Raw genomic sequence first — 6,000 nt, forward strand, 5'->3', positions numbered from 1 at the left:
GGTTCATTTCAGATTCATTTTGTATTTTGATAAAAAAATTATTTGAACTTTTAGATTATTTTTAATATCTCTCTCCTTTCTGAGTAACAAATTACGTAGATTTTTTACTGATATTCCCCCCCCCCCAATATTTAAGCATTATCATGGAAAATATTAAATGCCCAAAAATAATTCATGTTTGAAGGTAAAATGAATAAAATAAATGAATAAATAAAACTTGAAGTTGATGTAACAAGCTTTTCTTGGTATCAAAATTTTATAGAAAAATGAAGTTGAAAATTAATTGAATATTTTACTATGATCAATCAGTTTATGAAATTACAAGCTAGGCCATATTAACGCATGTAATAAGTAATCTATTAGAAATTATTACTTTTAAATCTCACTGAATTGTGATTCTATGATCCCAAAAGAAAACAGTTAGTCAGTTTTTAATTGACAAAAAAATCTCTTATTCGATGTTGTTCCATTAAACATATTTGTATTTGCATCATTGGAATACATTTTCTGATTGTTATTCACTGGCTTTGTACTAAGGAGTCATTTAATTAGCATCTATGCATCCATCTTTAGTAAATTGTGAAGGTAGCATTAAACGTAACAAAAAACAGACATCTGCAGTTTACTATAAATTATTAGGTGAAAATTACCGCTATTTACTTCGTTACAAGCAAAGAAACAAAAAAGCTGAATACGAGGTAAATTTTTTTGAGTTTTTCGTTTATATTGCCTTTTTTTTTAAACTTTTATTTTCTTCAAGCTAAAGATATTTACTATTTCTTGCAATAGAGTGTTTTGTTAATATTGTATTAAAGAAAAAAAATCATTACCTGCGTCGTAAAATATGATATGTATTGTTGTTAAAATTAACAACATGTTGTTAAACTAAAATTACACAGATAATTAATTTAATTCATTATAGAGACGTACCGAGTACTCGGTAACTACTCGGTACTCGGCCTACTCGGCCAATTTTCGAGTACTCGGTACTCGGCCAAATTCTGATCAGATACTCGGCCAATACCGAGTAGTTGCAAAAAATTGAATATTGTCCAAGACAGATACTAAAATTTATAAAAAAAAAGAGCAAGCATTATATTCTGCAATCATTTACAATTAAAATTCATAAGTCAAATTAAAATTTTGAGAATAATGAAGTTTGTAATGCTTCAATGGAATAAATCTTTATTTTAATGTCCCCAAAGTTAATAAAACTTACTTATTAAAAATTATGCAAAAAAGGTAAGTATAGAAAATATGGAATTTTTATATTAAAAATAGATTTTTGCTACAAACAAAAATTAGTCATAAAAAATATAAAAATACCTTTGCTTAAAAAATAAATGGAAATAAAACAAAGTTAAAAGCACAGTGCAGGAACACTGCAGGCACGTGTTTTGGCGTTACAATTAATTTCTTTTTCAATGCACAAAATGGGAGCTCGTGAATTTAAATGCATCCGACAAGAGTCGGATTTTTTTGTCGAATGTCTTTACATTCTTTAGCTCACATGTTATGCATTGAAAAAGACGTTCCTTGTAACGGAGAGGGGTCAGAAACACGTGTCTGCAGTGTTCCTGCACATTTGTTTTATCTGCTTTTAAAAATTATTTATGTTTGGCGGACTAGAACTGTAATTGATTGGTATACAGTGAAACCCCTCTTATGCGGACAATTTTTAATTCCCTAGTTCCAATGCAAAAAACATTATAAAACCTGTGTCCTGCGAACACCTCTCTATTGCTGACAAAAAAAATTGTCCTGTTAGTGAACCCATTAGAGAGATTTTACTGTAATTTTTTTTAATTCCAACTTGATTAATCATACCTGTTATTTATTTATTTTTAATTTTAAAAATATTTTTTTTGTAAAATTTGTGACTCAAACAAAATTATTTATACAATGCGTAATTAAATTTCAGGAGGAATTTAAGTTTTAAAAACTATTATATGGACAAGGAGGTTAATACTACTATTCCAATAGGTTCAAAATTCATCACATGTGTGTGGGTGGTTCTTCTTAAAACATAATTGGTACTTGGTAACTCAGCCGAGTAGTGAAAGGCCGAGTACTCGGTAACTCGGTACTCGGCCGAGTAGTGAAAGGCCGAGTACTCGGTACTCGGCTACTCGGCCAAAGTGCTACTCGGTACGTCTCTAATTCATTAGGTATACATTCCATTAATCGACATGCAAAAGGTCTTCTAGGTCTTTTGACAGTGAATGCTCTTGACAAAATTAAATTCCTTTTGCAGTTTCGCATCGAAGAGAGCTCAGATGTCTCCATCTGGTGGAAACTGGGCATCAAATTTTCCTGTGACATTCACATCCGCGCCTTAATGGTGGCATATGCCATATCGTTGGTTCGCACTTGTTCCACAAAAGGCTAAAGCCTCTAACACAGCCCCATTAGAAAGAAAAAAATAATGATAAAAACGGCAATACGCCTTTTTCGGTATCTAAAATTTTTTCGAACAGCTTTCACCCTCTGAGGAATAGCGACTTCACTTGAGAAGACCATTTATTTCTTGCTTCTCTTTTTTTTTTCAGCTAACTGAAATCACTTTGTCAGTTGGCTGAAAAAAGAGAAAAAAAATACATATTAAAAAAGTGGTTGCATCAAAGGAAGACTCCGTCCCTCAAAGAGTTAATAGTTTGTTCAAGCTTTTAATTGATGATTATGAATGATAGTTAGAAAACGGATAAGATTGGAAATATCATTCTATTTTGTATTATCAAAAGAATATTATAAATGTAAATAAATGAAAACTAATTCAAGCTTTTTAAATGAAACCTTGTTAATATTTTCGTTAAGAGAGTTGTGAGGTTTTGCCTGAAATGTTGTTCAAATCGGACAGGGTTACGTTATGTAACATTCATATAGTTATACATTCGACTCCATAGATATAGATTTATTTATCCTTATATAAATAATGCCGATGATCGAGTAACCCGCGTGTTTCAACAATGAATTCGCGCCACGGCATGATATGTAATTTGATAATATGTTTTGGTAATGTTTAACATGCAGGGAAAGGCTTTATTGTGACAAGGCTGAACTCGATCTGGTAACTTAACAGTTTTACTGGTAAGACTGTGTCATCTCAGAGGAATGAAGAAACGAAAATAATGAACGCTATCTACTTGAGTTTAGAGTTAATCCACTGGTGTTAGAGTTAAAATTTCAACTATCAAAATATCACCAAACAGGCAATTGCTTCGTTCAAATGAAGAGGAGTTGAAGCAATTTGACGGGTGGCTTTCTAGTTTTCAAATAAAATGGCATAAGTATAAATGAAATATATTACAAAGCTTTAATATTTTATTAAATTATCGCATGCATTTTCCAAGTAATTTCTAGTGCAGTTTTCGTTTTCCGTTTTTCTTTTATTGTGTCCTTTTTATTAATAGAAAATATATCACTTATTTTCAGGAGGACAGAGGTTCACCCATATTTGGAAACTTTGTATGTGATAACTTTCAGTTTAATGTTAATTTACAAACTGACAATAATTAATTTACCACTTAACATAAAATTTTTGTTAACTAATTTTAACTAATGACTCTATTAATTTCAATTATTAAATTAGTTTTAGTTAATTATCATATTTTAATAGTCAGTTTTAATTGGATTTATCTTGTTTTGTGTAATTATCAGCTACTAATTCTGCTTTAGCATGCCTCCTCTTTTGAAGTTCGTGCAACCTTGGACCCCCCCCCCCCCCTTAACAAAGTTCTAGCTACATGCCTGTAAACGCTGTACTAAATTTCATCAAAATCTGAAAGCCAAAATAAGTGTGTTGATTTGATACGGAATGACCCTATTTTTCTCAGCACATGGGCGCCCATATACAAAATTTTAAGGGGGGCTCAGATATTTTCTCCGTGAAAATCGATTTCAGTCGAGTAATTCCACGTCAAGTGATCTAATTTTTCAAATCGTCCCCTCTGCTTTGGATGAAACTTTATAGGGGTGTAGAAATGTCTTTGAAACTACCAATGCAAATTTTTAGCTTCCTAGATCCATATCCAAAGGATCTAGGATCTCCGAAAAATGTGATCCAAAATGGCTCATTAAAATTTGTTGAGCTTTCTTTTATATTGATTTTAATAGCGGCTGCTGCTGTGTTTGTGAGAAGTCTTAGGTGTAATCTTTTGTTTATCAAAACTAGAGCTCAGCAAGTACTCATTTTGTACCTACGGTAATAAATTGCAGAATCATTATATTCCATAATAATGTTTGTTGAAGAGGCCAACAAATTAATTTGCGCAGGGGTACCTTCAGGTTAAGAACTACGGAGAATTTAAACGAGCACACATTAAGGAAAAAACTGAAATGTTTATAAAACGAAAAAATGTCAATTAATAAACACCGGTTTAATGTGCAAGAGAAATGTATAAAATGTACACATATTCATGGAATAGACATTTACCTTATGGGTTTTTCTCTTAACCACTGATTTTTCAAACAAAACTCACACAAAGCAGCACCTAGTACAATAAATATACTTTAAATTAATAGGAATTTCAAACGAACACGTGGTGTTCAACTCGGGCGTTTATAAGTTTGTTTTCTTTAAATTTCATTTCACTTCTATAAGCACGATCGACTCATGAAAGTGAGAGCTAACAGCAATAAGTCTCTCCTCTTCATTAGTCCTAAAACAGAGTGACAGTAAAGTAAGAAATAAAAGCGTACAAATTAAAGATTACTGCAATTTGTGCGTTTTGACGTTGTTATTTCTTACTTTACTATTCATCACAAAGGTATTTATTTATCTTATAGGGACAATGTCAGTAGTATATTTTAAAACAGTCTAAAGAATAAAATAATAACTGACAATTTGGAAACAAAAAGGTACCCTCCCCTCCCCCCTCCCAAAGCCTGTCATTTACATTGAGTATATACTTTTTGCGACCCCTCCCCCCCTTTGGATAAATTCTAAATGACTTGCTATAGCTTTCCTACCGGTCGACTGCTGAGTAACCGGTGCTAACCGCAGCGTTCTATAATCAACCGGTTACCTCACCAGTTGCCACTCTAATAAGTAGTTGATTGGAGCACGTGATCATTAGCTGTCACGTGATTAACTAATCGGTCGCTACCAGTTGAGCTCGTCGAACGTAAGCTTAATAAGCACAGGTGCGACGAGAGCCCTAGTCGAAAACTAGGGACTCGTTCCTTAAGTAGCCACACCCACGCCTCAAAACTGAGAAGGGTAGCCTTGGCTCTTGATGGCCCTGTTCGTAGCTGCTGAATGGCGGAAAAAAGCGTTTGCATGAGTGCAGTAAAGCCCTTTGGTTTCCGAGAAGCAAAATCGCCAATCCTCGGCGTCGCTCCTCGCCGCGACGCTGAAATCAAAGTCAAGTAGTTCCGGCGTGGTCATTCACGACGTCTATTTCAGCTCGGGCGCGCATGCGCAGAAGAATCAAGTCTTCCCCTCGGCTAGAAGCGACGCCGAAGATTGACTAGTTCGTGTTGTATCCTTCCTTATTCATCTTAGTTGGAAGGTAGTGCGTGGGTTTACTTAAGTAACGAACATCGAAACCGCTTACGAACAACACATACTTTACTGGCACAAGCACACAAAATTACATACATCTTTTAACAAACGGTGAAAAGCACTTTTTTCCTTTCCCCAGTTACAGTTAGATCTCGATCCAGTTTACATTCTCATACAGTCACAGTTAAAGTTAATAGCATTGACACTACAGTTCGCTCATAGGAAACCAGCGCTTAAAGGAGGTCGTGCGTTGGATTCCCACTGATGCCCTACGGTGCGTTATCGATCTTTTTTTTGTAACGTGTAAATCTTTACTGCAGGTTTGTCCGGAGGCAAAGTGCTTTGTTCGCAGTCCTCTCTTATGCAAAGCATCTAATCCTAATGTCTGTAAAACTGAAATTACGCTTTTAAAACGTCATAATTTTAAACTATTTCGTGGGGGGGGGGGGGAGGAGCCGAAAACAATTCTCCCAGCCCTATCTCTCTACTTCATACCG

The 6,000-nt window shown here is 34.2% G+C and overlaps 1 protein-coding gene across 1 annotated transcript in view; it reads right to left on the reverse strand.

Moving 5' to 3' along the window:
* The window catches only part of LOC129216733 (ribonucleases P/MRP protein subunit POP1-like), a 56,698-nt gene extending 52,138 nt beyond the window's left edge, over positions 1-4,560 (reverse strand). The window contains exon 1 of the mRNA XM_054850950.1: positions 4,433-4,560. The gene's annotated coding sequence lies outside the window, so the exon portion shown is untranslated. The remainder of the gene's footprint in view (positions 1-4,432) is intronic.
* Between the last annotated feature and the right edge of the window lie 1,440 nt (positions 4,561-6,000).

Source organism: Uloborus diversus, chromosome 2, assembly GCF_026930045.1.
Source record: "Uloborus diversus isolate 005 chromosome 2, Udiv.v.3.1, whole genome shotgun sequence".
Lineage (NCBI taxonomy): Eukaryota > Metazoa > Arthropoda > Arachnida > Araneae > Uloboridae > Uloborus > Uloborus diversus.